We start from the raw sequence: 15,844 nt of genomic DNA on the forward strand, positions 1-15,844 counted from the left end.
GTCGGATTTGGAAATACCCCAGACGGTTATAGTTTAATACTAAAAAAAAGTATCTATGCAGTGAAAGCATTTTCGGATTTCGGATTGCATCGATAATACGACTACTACTCCCTTGTTGTCATCCACGTTTTCTGGTATAACCCTACACCTGTGTATTTGTCGTCATTCACTTGATGCTCAGTTAATGAATTTATTACAGGTACAATTAGTGGTAGCACCACTTAGATTACCTGACAAAGATTCCCATTTGGCATTTATTGTGTCTGGGGTAATTATTCAATCTAAATCCAGGTTTGAAGTGAGGAGAAATGTGTGTTATATAATATGTACGTGGCAGACCAGCAAGAGGTGAATGATCAATTGATTTACTTTTTTGCGTAAATCAACGGATCGTTCCAAGTCATCAAGGGATTAACAGAAAATACGTTGATTGATTAATTACTGTTATCTTGCACAGTGGATATGTCAAAAGTGAGTGTTTACATGTCTACGTTTACTAAAACAAAGGGAATACACTCATATCATGGCGTGAAGTGCCGATGTAAAAACAACATACTTTGTTCAAAGGGTTAACTGATAACACGTTGATTGATTGATCATTGTTCTCAATGGATTTTTTAGGAACCGTGGACGTTATGAAAATAGTTGTCACGTGGGCTTTCTCAGCCGACCCTTGAGACTTGACACCTATGTGAACGCCTGAAACAATCCAAGTGATCAGTTGAGAAACGAACACGGGTTATAATATCCCGAAACGATATATATCTTTTATACCTAAAAACACACTACAGGTAACTGCCCACACTGCAAACAACCAGAAACCCCAGAACACGCACTCATCCACTGCACACACTACCTAACACATCGAACAGCATTACAAACCACCCTCAATCTAAACAAGGCTCTCACTCTAGAAGCAACACTAAACCCACAAAATAAACTAGAAAACTTCAAGGCCTTAGGCGTATTCTTAATAAAAACGGAACTAATAAAACGCATCTAAAAACACAATAACCTACCAAATCAAAATTAAATAAACAAACAAACATCCACCATACCCAGCTCCCTTAGTTCTCCTCCCCAACCCCATCGGCATCTATTCCAAATTTCAAAATTCCCAAATTATATATAAGCAACCCCTAAACCCCCTCTTGGGTTGCACAGACCACATTCGCCCCTTTCGGAAACACATTAAATGGCCTGGCCGGGCCCGTGTGCGAAATACGCATCAGTCGGAAAGCGCACGTTAAATCTCCAAAGTAAGTAAGTAAGTAAGTATATCTTTAAAAATATTTGATTGTTACAGAGACACGTGACATCGAATAAGTTTCTTTGTATGGCTGCAGACGAGTGGGATATTGTTCCTTTGTGTGGATATTCACGGATACATTCCTCGAACAAAGAAGCTCCTAAAATTTATACACATAAATTTGGTAGGTTGCAATTATGGTATTTGCATTTTGTTTTCCTTCATTTGAACCGATTCGTTCTTGTTTCTCAACGTCTTGGTTGGGAAATTCTTCAATGCACGATAGACGTTGTTTTCACAGGTCTTTTCCTTTGTAAGCGTGTATATATTACCGTCAGTTTGTAAAATGTGATTCTCTCAGGCAATTTATAAAATGTGTAAATATTTCAGTCATTTTGACTAAAAAATCTGTCCAGATTGATTAAGATGATCAAAAGGGCCTACAAACGTCACAACAGACTATTATGTAGGATTAGAAGCCAAACAACATAGAAATGTACTTTTCAACGTAACATTTGCAGTCTCTTGGTGGTGACACTAAACATCAAAATGTTTGGAATTCGTTAACATAATAATACAAATGGAAATGTTTTTAAGTCACTTTTAATAAATTTGAAAATGTTACACATTTTGACAGCAAAAAAATATACACACTATAAAAAAGCAATGCTCAGGTGAAATATTTACTTTGTGTTGCAAGTCAAAATAGTGTAAACGAAAATCGCAAAATTACCAAGCAAGTGACTTATCAAAATTTCGTCACCATTACCGATGCTACCCACAAATATACCTACATTTCCTTATTATCTCGAAAACTGTATTTCACTTTGTTGATCAATGTGACCATACGCCCTTATTACTACCCATAAAAGTGACTGATGCGCTTACGAATTGCGCAGCAGAGGTCGCGAACTAGTCTAGATTTCTGCTATACATCCGGGTACTCACTGGGAAAAAACAATAACAAAGGCAACAACCAGTCCCGGGGAATTGCGTTAGATCAGTGCCCCTTTAAACTGCGGGATGGTATCTCAGTGGGCTAGAACTATAAATCGGCATCAGTCCGGACTAGTACAAGCAGCCACACACACGCACGCACGCACGCACGCACGCACGCACGAACTGGTGGGGTTTGGATGCGACTTTAAACCCCATTTCACCTCACCTACTAACGTAAGTAGTTTTTACACACGTGTAACTATACATACGTGCGTGTATGTATGCATTCACATGAAAAGCATCTTAGGTGTGTAAACAAAGTATGTAAATTGTGTAAGCCACACATATTCGTCAGTCTGTTTACGACTTTCAACACAAAACAGGTAGTTTTCCAATCAAAGTTGAATGAGAAGAGAGTTACTTCACCGAAAACTTTCGCGTGAAGCAACATGTTTTTGATTTAATATGTACACAAAGTTTTGACTCCTTTAAACTAAAAGAAAGAATAAGTGATCACATAGCTGTAACTGTAATCCAACTAAATCTAAAACGTCAACGCCAGCGAATATTCAATCATGTAAGGCGAAGCAGTAGTGAAACTATGTGAATGGATCACAAGAAACCAGTGATTACACCAGGTGTTCGCCAGTCTGTCGCATAAAAGAAACTGAGCATCTGGAGGTATAATATCATGTATGATTTGAAATAGACTGTTTTTGTCTATTCTGTTTTTCCAGTACAAACGCCAATCACATGAAAGCATGGATGATTACATGTGTAAAATCGGACACTTATCCAACTTTTGTACATTGTAAGTGACATCTGCACAGGAGTTCATTCATGCTGTTTAATTGTTCTGCCTCGTGGAAGAGCTGACAAACTTTTAATAATAACGAAGCTCGTTTTATCACACCGTGAATTATGAAATACATCAGTCCTCGTGTGAGGAAAATAAATAAAAACCACAAAATACCATTCCATAATCGCAAGAAATCTCAGCTAAACACTTTATCAGGAACATGTGTTTATGAATCTCTATCAAATGTGATGATACCGGGTGTTTGCGAAAGTGTGGGCGTCTCCTGCCCCACCGGTGGTACCCGTCAGAAACACATGCAAAAGCAAGTCAGTTGGTCACTTGACAATGAAAAAATACCTGAATATGAAGTTCAAGTAATACATGTTTGACTGGTGTAAATATTTAACGAGTAATTACATGCATGTAATGCGAAATGATGAATCTTCTTGAATATCATCCTTGGCTATAAAATGAGTGAGTGAGTATGGTTTTACGCCGCTTTTAGCAATATTCCAGCAATATCAGCGGGGGACACCAGAAATGGGCTTCACACATCGTACCCATGTCGGGAATCGAACCAGGGTCTTCGACGTGACGAGCGAACGCTTTAACCACTAGGCTACCCGACCGCCCCCTTGGGCTATAAAAAAACCCTTTCCATTTTCATAAGAGGTGACGGGAAATGGGAGTTCATTATTATTGCACTTATATAGCGACGTGCATGCATGCTTCGGTGTGTGTGTGTGTGCGTGCGTGCGTGCGTGCGTTCGTGCGTGCGTGCGTGTGTGTCGCCACTGAGGTACCATGCCGCAGTTTAACAGGAATACCACACTCAGACTCAGTATACTGACTTCGAGCTGACCAGGCCTTGTTTTAGCACATTAATGCCGAGTGTCTGGTAGGGTAACACCAAGTACGTCTTTAAACGTCTTTTGGTATGACGTTTGGTATTCTCTCCGGGAAGATGCTCTACCACAAGAAACCGGAAGCGGTCCATATTCATATATACATATATATGAGAGTCGATTGTACATGAATGTTCAAGAATGACATGTGCCATTGTATGTATTTACCAAGGCAACCGACCTTGCCCTAACCAATAGCGTTAACTCGTTTTTTTAAGTCATCATATTTGAGGCCAAGAAAAGTGAATTTTGCCATTTTGTTAAAAACAGGTAATTGCATCGAGCATCATTTTTGTCACTGATGCGTCAAATTTGTAAATTTCCCCCACATGTCTACCTTTTTTCTAATTTGTTGAAAGCTTTGCTGGGGAATATTATAAACTTTTTGAGCAAGAGACGTATGGCGCCATTTGAAATATGCATGCACAGAGCATGCTTGATGTTACTTTTAAGATTGTGATATGTAGACACCAAAGGCTGGAGCTGTTGGAATATTGCTCGACATGAAGGTAAAGTCGGCTATTAGGAAGTTGAGGACAACCCTATTGTCATTAAATGTTGAGAAGTGTTTGTAAGACACTGAATATTTATGAATACATTTAAATATAAAACAGATGAGACAGTTACAGTGGCCTCGTGTATTTCTGGTTTCGGTAGGTAAATCGGTAGAAGGGAACTGACTATTTCACTGCTATTGAACGATATCAGATCATCGATATACTTAAAGCTCAAGTGAACATTTTTAGTCAAATTGCCTTGTGTTGATTATGCCAATCCCAGCAGAAATTCCTTAAAGTTTTCATATGCATAAAGAAACAGATCAGCATGAAGGGGATCACAATTGGTGCCTATGGGAATGCCTAATTCTTGCCTAAATGTCGTATCTTAACATATATGCCGTCCAGTATTTCAAATATTATTTTCCAAGTAAACTTCAGATGACATTTCCTTTCTTTCTTGAACTCCCTAAACCTCTGAAAACAGAAATGTATCTATGGTCTAGTCATCAGATTTTAGTAACAAATGCCCCATGGCTAAGGGAATTAGGGTTTTTCTGAAGTTTGTTGTGTGTGATATTGATCTACAAAGTTGAAAAATCAAATGTTTGCTTTCATTCTTGAACCAAATTACTGAACTGTACTGAAATACAGATGTAACTATATCTATGGTCACCGGATCATCTGTAAGCAAATCCTTTGAGACAATTCCACTTGTCTCAACCACTTTCTGTTAATATGAAGAATGTCCTTCACTGATTGTATTTAGGGTAGAGACAGGGATGTGATTGTGTAGTGTCACTTATACGATGGCATCACGCTCCCCCAACATGTCTGACGCGGCCCACCCTGCCGTCCTTCCCGTTGCAGGACCAGCGTTGATGGCAGCTGAAAACGACCATGTGCCAAGGACAGTGCGATGTAGCTAAATAGTACAGGTAACGTTCTGTGTTTAGTGTTCATGATCATATATATACTTGAAAACGGGCGTTTTAGTGAGCTTGGAGCTTGGCGTCAACGGCAACAACGACCGCACCAAAACGAGCGTATCAACAACAATAATGTCAAACAGCTCGAAATACGAACGAATGAATGAATGTTGCGAAAGTAGTTTACCATCAACCAATTAATAGATTGAATAACTAAAAAGCGATATGTCAACACTGCATTTTCCCCTGGGGTAAAACTATGTTACATTATGTGACTTCATATGTTATTTAGTGAAATGTAACATGATGTAATATTACACCAGTTGGCAGGCAACGCTCATCTTTTCGCGAACACCTGGTATCATCACTCCTCAGTATTGATTCATAAACACATATTCATGATGTAGTCGGTATCGAGCATCGAACATATATTTAGACATGAACCCAATGGTACGTGATTGTGTGCGGTGGTCTGTGAACATATGAACATATTTGGCGGAAGAGTACGTCGAATATGACTAGTTACATGGAGCGCACAAGAGTAGTCATCACAGGATTTTACTTGCTTGAATGTGTCGTGCTCTTTCTGGTTAGGACTGGTGTTTTCCATTTAGTGTAGGGTCGTGGTCACACTACAAAATATTTACAGGGTGTCTTGCAGATACCGTGCTTCCAATGACATCATTTAATTGGAGCAGAAAGGAGCCAGAAAGGGATGTTGGCGTTGTAAGGAGCAATTGTTGGTTCAAAAGTTATCCCTGAAGAGGCTAAAACTTACCACCGTAATCTCCGTGTTGGATAGACTACAGAAAAGCTAATAATTCTGTACCTCACGAATGTCACTGGAATGTGTTGTCTTCGCCTAGCGCCTACTTGTTTTACTCAAAGCTTTAACGAATTGCTGGTCAACTCAACTTCAGGGGCAGATAGTGACTTCGGAACCCAGTCCTATTAGAAGAGGAATATTTCAGGGCGATTCTTTTCTTTTCTGTTTGACACTACGTCCTTTAAGCTTTTGGTTTAAAAAAAAAGAAGAATGTTATCTTCCAGGACCTCCTCAGTCGAGACCCCCAACATCCCTGACTCACCTCCTTTACAAGGAAGACCTTGAACTTATTGTCGTTTGAGGATCAACTCTAAATAACCAGATTCTCCTTGTCGAGTCCTTTTCTAATGATATCGCATGTCCTTTGGTCTCGACAAATGCAACATTCTTGATCTGAAACGTGGCAAGGTGGAAGAGGGAGGATCAGTCAGTTTACTTGGAGGAGGAGTTATTAACTATCTCGAGGAAGGTCAGGCCTATATGTACTTTGGGATGCAGGTTAGGGACAAACTGTATGCCCATACCACGGAAAAACTTAATGTAAACTTAAGAACATCTTGAGTTCACACCTGAACACTCGCATTACAGTTAACGCCACAAATACTTATGCTGTACCCACCCTTTCATATTGTTTTGGTGTTGTTGATTGGACGAAACAAGAAATGTCCGGTATTGACAACCTTACACGAAGGATCATATCAGACAACAGATCACACCACCCTCGCTCTTCCCTTAATCGCTTATATTTTCCAATCATAATGGGAGAGTGTGGTTTGATCAACGTGGATTCTCTTCATGATAGAATTATGTTGTGTACTTTTGCACACCCTTATTTGTTTGATGATCCTCTTGTGAAGCATGCCAAGACTCATAATGAAAACAAGGCATTCCACAGTTTTCTTAAACGAGCCAAGGATGTGGGAGACCATCTCAACATAATTTTGTTGATGATCCTGTACTGCTGGATGATACAGAAATGAGTGTCAGGAAAGCGAAGCGCCATATCAAATCGGCCCCGACTTAGTTTTTCAAGGAAAGGCTATCTGAACGACCACTGCATCGGGTCTATGTGCAGTGTGTTGAGAAGTAACAGCAACCCTACATAGTCCTTCGCTTGGACGAAGTCGGCTGGCCTGAAAAGTGAAACAGAATGTTTTCTGTTTGCTGCTCAGGACCAGTCACTTCCCATTAGAAACCGCCAATGTGTTATTTTACATGTAGAATGACCAATGAATTTAATGAGACTGCCAAACACATTCCAGTGAATGCCCAGTTTTGGCAGAAACATTACCTTAAGCGACATGAGGGAGTGGCTCGATCATTTTATCATCGTCTGCGGAATGCTTGTAATTTTGACACAGAGGTCATTCCTTGGTTCGACCAAGAATATGTAGAGGGTGTCATGGAAAATGATAAATACAAACTCCTTTGGCATAGGCTCGTGTACAGCCTCAGACATATCCAGGCCAACAAACCTGATCTTGTCCTTTTTGTTAAATGCAATGAAACCATTGATATTATTATATTATGTCCCTATTGACACTAATGTGATTGACAAGATTGAGGAAAAACAAGTATGCGGACCTCGCTTTCGAAATGTCACGCTGGCATCCCAAGTACCAAGTTGTCCGACTTCCCATTGTTCTCGGTGCCTTAGGCCCTGAGCTGATGATCAGCCTATCCGTCCTGACTGTGCCAGGATCACCCAAACCCTCATTGCCGCATTTTATATTTTAATCTTTAAATAATAATAATGATAATTCAACTGCCCTTTTCAGTGGTTTGTTAGTTAAATTTATTTTCTTTTTCATCTCCCTGGGGAGTGAGCAACCAAAGCTGTCTGTAAGGCGCTAGAATGTTAACAGACAAACGCTTACCTGTCGACTACTACTTAGTCAGGTTCAGGGTCAGTAAGTACATTGTTCATTCACCAGATCATTCATTCAACCGATTAACCTCCGCATCATCTCACTCGCTTACCCGTTCATTCACTCAAATAGCTCACTGACATCGATACGTGGTTAAAATGGTCAGTTCTAGGTAGACCATGATCACACCGTACATTCACTCACATAGCTCACTGACATCGATGCGTGGTTAAAATGGTCAGTTCTAGGTAGACCATGATCACACCGTACATTCACTCACATAGCTCACTGACATCGATACGTGGTTAAAATGGTCAGTTCTAGGTAGACCATGATCACACCGTACATTCACTCACATAGCTCACTGACATCGATACGTGGTTAAAATGGTCAGTTCTAGGTAGACCATGATCACACCGTACATTCACTCACATAGCTCACTGACATCGATACGTGGTTAAAATGGTCAGTTCTAGGTAGACCATGATCACACCGTACATTCACTCACATGGCTCACTGACATCGATACGTGGTTAAAATGGTCAGTTCTAGGTAGACCATGATCACACCGTACATTCACTCACATAGCTCACTGACATCGATACGTGGTTAAAATGGTCAGTTCTAGGTAGACCATGATCACACCGTTCATTCACTCACACAAGCATGTGTAGATCCGTTTAACGTACACTGCATTCTCATTGCCAATTACAAATTCCAATGTCTCAGCAAAATTCGTGATTATCACTTTTTCAACAATGCTGTATCTAATTATTGCAAGATAGTTCTGTGTATGATGGCCGCATTTAAGACTATCATTTACTTGTAATGGAGCTATTTCTAGATTCATGCATCGTAGAATATTTGAAAACTTATCAATTAAATCACCATAACCTTTAAAAGCATCAAGCCATTCTACGCCGACTCTAAACTGCTGCGTTGATCGGCAGATAGCGTGTACGCAACCTTTGATTTGTTGCAATTGTCAAACATAATACCGCAATTTGTTTCAACATTTCATAAATGGCATCAGGTGATCGCGATCGAGAACATCTTTAAAGATGAACAATGGATAATTACTCCCTATTTGGGATTTCATGCATACAAGAACAATACATCTTAAGGAAATAGCCAACATAAAACAAGTTTTGTCTCATGGGGACACTGCCTTTAATTCCATAGAAGTATTATTGCAGTGTGCTTTAATCAAGGGGACCGCAGCATGATACGGTTTTATTTCAACAAGGTTAAAATGCTATGATTTTGAGCGCTTTACTACAAACGACGCCCGTTTTGATATGACGTCGTTCAACTTCAATGCTTCGCAACCCAAGAGAAAGAATAGAATACGTATTCCTTCCCCGTTTTTAACAAGAAGATTATTTATATTTATTTTCTAGAACTCCTTTGCCTTGCGGTAGATCGAAGTTGGGAATGGTTCTTCGATTCTCAACACACTCCCTGCAACAGTTTCCACAAATGAAAAAAAATTTCCACAACTGAAGTAAAAAAACCAGAACTGAAAGTAAAAGCTACAGAAAAGTCAGTCTTGAAATCTTAAAGATGTCCCTCAAGCGAATACATCCAGACCGTCTGGATATGTCTATACTTGGACGATTTCTCAGAACTAAATATTCACCTGCACCTGAATAAAATAATACCAGAAACGTGATAGGATTCAAATTATTATAGATCATTTATGCAGCTGTGCGTTTAAATACCTCGGTAAAACGATCAAGTCATATATTTGTTTCATTTTCTGAATCAGTGCATTTAATACAATAAATAAATAAAAAATAGCAACAAATTAATTCACGTATTATTTCATTATTTTTATATAGGTTTTCCAAGCTATTATTGGGAAAACAGAAAATGTTATACGTCAAATTTGATCAAAATTGTTACAGTAATTTGATCTTGATACTGTCGTAATAATTGGTCTTTGCGAATCTAAAGGGCAATTCCTTGCTCTTCAGGCCACTCAGGGAAGATGGAATTACACTTACAAAACTGTCCATCCTCCTCCAAGTAATAACAGTTCATGACAGTAACATAATCACACATAACAACAGTATTGATGTTGCATTTATTAAGAGTATTGCTTACATTCTCTAAAACGAAATGATATGTGCATGTCATAAACACTCATGTAGATAGATATTATTAAAGAAGACAAATGAATTTTGTTATGACATTTTGCATTTATGACATTCCGACATTCATCTTGTTGTCAATTTCAGTTACTGCTGATTACATGTAGAATATAAATCACAGCGCTATAAATACTACTGTAACATTAATTTTGGGTGTTCATATTAATAGTCGTGAACGATTAGGATCCTGAGGTCATCGTTGTCGTCATAACGCTTCAACGAAGGTGTTCTTTCAGTTTAAGAAACAGGTGAAAATCACTTGGTGCCAGTTCTGGCGAGTATGGATCGTGTCGAATCCACACAGCAACCTTTGCAAGTCGAGAGATGGGAGAAGAGACGTTGTCATGAAGTAGTAGAACTCCAGCAGTCAGCATTCCTCGCCGCTTTTCTTTGATGGAATCTCCCAGGCGAGGATGCAAATCAGCATAGTAGGCACCGGTAATCGTCTTTTGACTTTCTGAGTAATCAACAAGGATCACACCCTCTGCATGCAAAAATACAGTGGCCATAACTTACTTCCCTCATCTTGAAGACTTGACATTCTTTAGTGCAGGAGAAGTGGAATTGTGAGATTCCATGGATTGACGTTTTGACTCGGGATCATATTAGTTGACCCATGTTTCATCACCCGTTACTAATCTCTTTTTGAATTTGACGAAATCCTGCTCAACTAGCTCTAATTACCTCTGGCAATGTCATTACCTTTTCCTTAAAATCAAAATGTAGAAACTTTGTCACGAGCAGATATCTTATTCATCTGCAAATGTTCATAAATAATAGTTTCAGTGGATCCATTGCTTAGACATTGATAATATGTCTATCTGACAGTATAATTTTTTTTCTCCTTGATTGAATTTTCATTGATGTTGAGGGACGTCCAGTCCGAGGGTCATCGTCAAGGCTTGTTCTCCCAGCCTTAAACATATCTGCCCAACGTTTAACAGTGGAATAGCTAGGGCACTTATCCTCATACACTTGATACATGCGGTCATGAATTTCTTGGTGAGAAGTCGCTATATGGCTGGAATAATGCCGATGCGACGTTAAATTTTAAATCACGCTTGGGGAGTATTTTTCTCTTAAGTCAATAACTTGATGACTGCTCGGTACTCGTTCTTTTCCATTTCTGTGTTCATTTGTCCATATACAAACGGCCTCAACAGACCAAATACACTTGCAATGAACTACTCAAACAATGTACTATATTGACTATAAAAATTCGAGTGCACACCATGAGTGATCCATTAACCTGGGTAATAAACGGTATGAGCGTTTTAAGAACCAACCTTTTAGCCTATTGCGCATTCCAAGTATCCATTTAATCTGGATTCTTATGGCGATATAGTGCACAAGTCAGCATTTCTATTAGCAAAGAATCATGTTCAGAGACCTTCGCCGCTAGCTCCACGCGGTTGATCACCATAGTCAACAAAAACATGTATTTCCATCTCACAAACAAATAAAAGCGACCAAAAATTGCAATAAAATAGAGGTCTCTACTAAAAGAAGAGTCCATTGTACGATTACGACGACTTCCAAAACAATATAGACTTTGATTTTACGTCACATAACAACAAAAACCATCAGGTGTGCATACAAAGTGCTGCTCACCTGTTATATGATCTGAAACCAGAGGCAACCTGCATATTTCGTAACTGTAAGTGTAGATAACAGTGAAAGACAGCCGAGCAAATGAATAGAAAATGACCTTGTAAATGTATCTTGTCTGAAATCCAGAGGTGGAACGGAGACCAGTGAGGGTGCATCTGGCGTAACCTAGATTAGAAGATTCTGGAACTGATGTCTTGCCATTTAAGCAATACTAATTTATAGTATGACCTACGATCTACTTGTAAGATGAATTAAGGATTATCTATCCCGGGCTTATTAATTTTGTATGTTCCTCAATTACATTTTGATTAAAAGAATTAAACAAGAAATCGCATTTCATGCGATATTGTATATCTTAGACATCATATCTTTGAAAAACCAATAAATTTGCTTTGTTCGGCACAATATTACAACATTTCAAACATAGCAGGGGTCATATTGTTGCAAATTCGTTTCTTACCCCTGACGTCACTGAACCAATTTATGTTTACACAATATAACCCAGCCACAGATTACCTTTAAGAAACTATTTCAGGAATGAGTGGTAGTTTAATGGATATGACCAATCCTTCAGGAGGCAAGGGAGTTACCTGACTATCCAGTGTCCACCCTTGCCGAACTAGAGTGGAATTACGGAGTTACTTTTTGGCTGGACTAACCAGTCTATACATAGTCCAATCAAAATCATGGAACAAACTCGACATTTGATTCATCAACAACATTGCTATGTTGAGTGCAGGGTTTGCAGAGCATGTGTAGCGTCAAGTGGGCGTCGACAGATGTTTTCCATGTCTGTAATCAAGGTGCTCAAGTGATTTGATGTACTTCGCGAGGTAAGACACATTTTATTACCAAAAAAGATCTTGCTTATCGATCAGATTGTTTTGTCTGGCCGCTGACTTTTTGTTTGATTCAAATGCAAGAGTTATGACAGATGGAATCTGATTGGTCAATAGGAGGGACATACTGCTGGCGCCACGATCGAACCACGAAATGGCAGCCCAGTTCGGCAAGGGTGGAAAGTGGCGTAGTACCGTCAGTTAAGATATTTTGGTAAAACTAAAGAGTCTATACATAGTCCAATCAAATAGCATAACGAAATCGACACCCGGTTCGTAAAACTGTCGTGCAGATTTCGGTCGATTGCAAGATTTGCAGAGCTTGTGTACCGTCAAGTGGGCGTCGAGAGATATTTTCCAAATCTTTCCATGTTTTTAATCAAGGAGCTCACGTGATTTTATGCATTTCACGAGGTAAGACCCGTTTTATTACAATATAGCTGTTGACTATCGATCAGACCGGACGCCGCCATTTTGTTTTTCATCAAATGCAAGGGATATGAGAGGTGGAATCTGTTTGGTCAATAGGAGGGACCTAGAAGAGACATAACAGACAAGGTGTCGAGTATGTACAGGGTTGTGTGTGGACCAGTTAGACCTGGTTGTAAAGATGGACATGGTTGTGTGTGTAACATATCGACCTGGATGACGAGATGTACATGGTTGTGTGTAGAATATATACAGAAGGGTGTTGTCATGTACTATTAGTTACTATCATGTACCATGGTGTCTTTAGTTGACGTATACTGTGTTATATTAGGTTTGCAGAAAGATATTGAGCGAGACGTCAGCCGAGACCAATATTTTTCTTCTAACCCTATATGACTCCGTATACGACAACTAAAGTCACCATAACGAATTCATCATGCCGAAAAGTTTACACTATCTGGTATCCATATCGCACATTTAATTTCAAAATGAAAACTTGACACTTACATCCGTTGACGTAAAAGGTCAAAGGGAGACTACTCTTTAAACTTTAGAGGCAAAACCTTGTAGACAATTTTAGCTATTATTTTCATCAATAAAGTCACGAACATGATCTTAAAAAAGATTAATGTCCTTGCACATCACAATGAATGGCATAAAACATATTTTAAAAACATTGTCGAATAACGAATTTCTGTACCAGAATTTTCATGTGAAATATGTGAAGAGGGGGTAGGAAAATACCAAATGCCTGTTGCTGGCGTTATACGGTCTCCTATTATTTCAGTTACAACCATCTTGGATTTTTACTGACGGTATCATGTGGTGTGAGTAGTTCTGCTCTCTGATTGGTCAGTTTCACTTTGAGGCACAATAATGGGTAATGTGCAGGGCGTATAGAGAAACGTGTCGAGATGTACCTGATTATGTGTAGAACATATAGAGAAACGTGTCGAGATGTACCTGATTATGTGTAGAACATATAGAGAAACGTGTCGAGATGTACCTGATTATGTGTAGAACATTAAGAGAAACGTGTCGAGATGTACCCGATTATGTATAGAACATATAGAGATAGGTGTCGAGATGTATATGATTATGTGTAGAACATGTAGAAATTGGTGTCGAGATGTACCTGATTATGTGTAGAAGATAAAGAAATGGGTGTCGAGATGTACATGATTATGTGTAGAACATACAGAGATGGGTGTCGAGATGTACATGGTTGTATGTTGAACTTAGAGAGATGGGTGTCGAGATGTACATCGTTGTGTTTTGAACATAGAGAGATGGGTGTGGAGATGTATATGGTTGTGTGTTGAACATAGAGAGATGGGTGTGGAGATGTACATGGTTGTGTGTAGAACATACAGAGATGGGTGTGGAGATGTACATGGTTGTATGTTGAACATAGAGAGATAGGTGTGGAGATGTATATGGTTGTGTGTTGAACATAGAGAGATGGGTGTGGAGATGTTTATGGTTGTGTGTTGAACATAGAGAGATGGGTGTGGAGATGTACATGGTTGTGTGTAGAATATAGAGAGATGGATGTGGAGATGCAGATGGTTGTGTGTTGAACATAGAGAGATGGGTGTGGAGATGTTTATGGTTGTGTGTAGAACATAGAGAGATGGGTGTGGAGATGTATATGGTTGTGTGTTGAACATAGAGAGATGGGTGTGGAGATGCAGATGGTTGTATGTTGAACATAGTGAGATGGGTGTGGAGATGTACATGGTTGTATGTTGAACATAGAGAGATGGGTTTGGAGATGTACATGGTTGTGTGTAGAACATAGAGAGATGGGTGTGGAGATGTATATGGTTGTGTGTTGAACATAGTGAGATGGGTGTGGAGATGTATATGGTTGTGTGTTGAACATAGAGAGATGGGTGTGGAGATGTACATGGTTGTATGTTGAACATAGAGAGATGGATGTGGAGATGCAGATGGTTGTGTGTTGAACATAGAGAGATGGGTGTGGAGACGTACATGGTTGTGTGTAGAACATAGAGAGATGGGTGTGGAGATGTACATGGTTGTATGTTGAACATAGAGAGATGGGTGTGGAGATGTACATGGTTGTGTGTAGAACATAGAGAGATGGGTGTGGAGATGTATATGGTTGTGTGTTGAACATAGAGAGATGGGTGTGGAGATGTACATGGTTGTATGTTGAACATAGTGAGATGGGTGTGGAGATGTATATGGTTGTGTGTTGAACATAGAGAGATGGGTGTGGAGATGTACATGGTTGTATGTTGAACATAGTGAGATGGGTGTGGAGATGTATATGGTTGTGTGTTGAACATAGTGAGATGGGTGTGGAGATGTTTATGGTTGTGTGTTGAACATAGTGAGATGGGTGTGGAGATGTATATGGTTGTGTGTAGAATATAGAGAGATGAGAATGGAGATGTACATGGTTGTGTGTTGAACATAGAGAGATGGGTGTGGAGACGTATATGGTTAGGAGTTGAACATAGAGAGATGGGTGTTGGGAATATACAGTGTTGTGTGTGAAATAGGTTATTCATGATACATAAAGGAAATCGTGTTCCTCAAAGAAGTGGTATAATTCATTGAGAAAATGAAATTAAATGTCACCATCACAAAATAACTTTCTAGAGCTTAAATATCATGAAAAGTCATCGACAAAATGTCACGGAAGGTTGGGAAATCAAAGAAGTAAAATGATTAAAATGACATTTTGATTCAACGTAAGTATTTATGAAATAAGAGCAATTTCAAATAAGCGATACATTGATTGTGTTTCTTTTAAAGTTACGTCTCTATC

The sequence above is a fragment of the Haliotis cracherodii genome, unplaced genomic scaffold, assembly GCF_022045235.1.
Source record: "Haliotis cracherodii isolate W230 unplaced genomic scaffold, xgHalCrac1.p SCAF_12, whole genome shotgun sequence".
Classification (NCBI taxonomy): Eukaryota; Metazoa; Mollusca; class Gastropoda; order Lepetellida; family Haliotidae; genus Haliotis; species Haliotis cracherodii.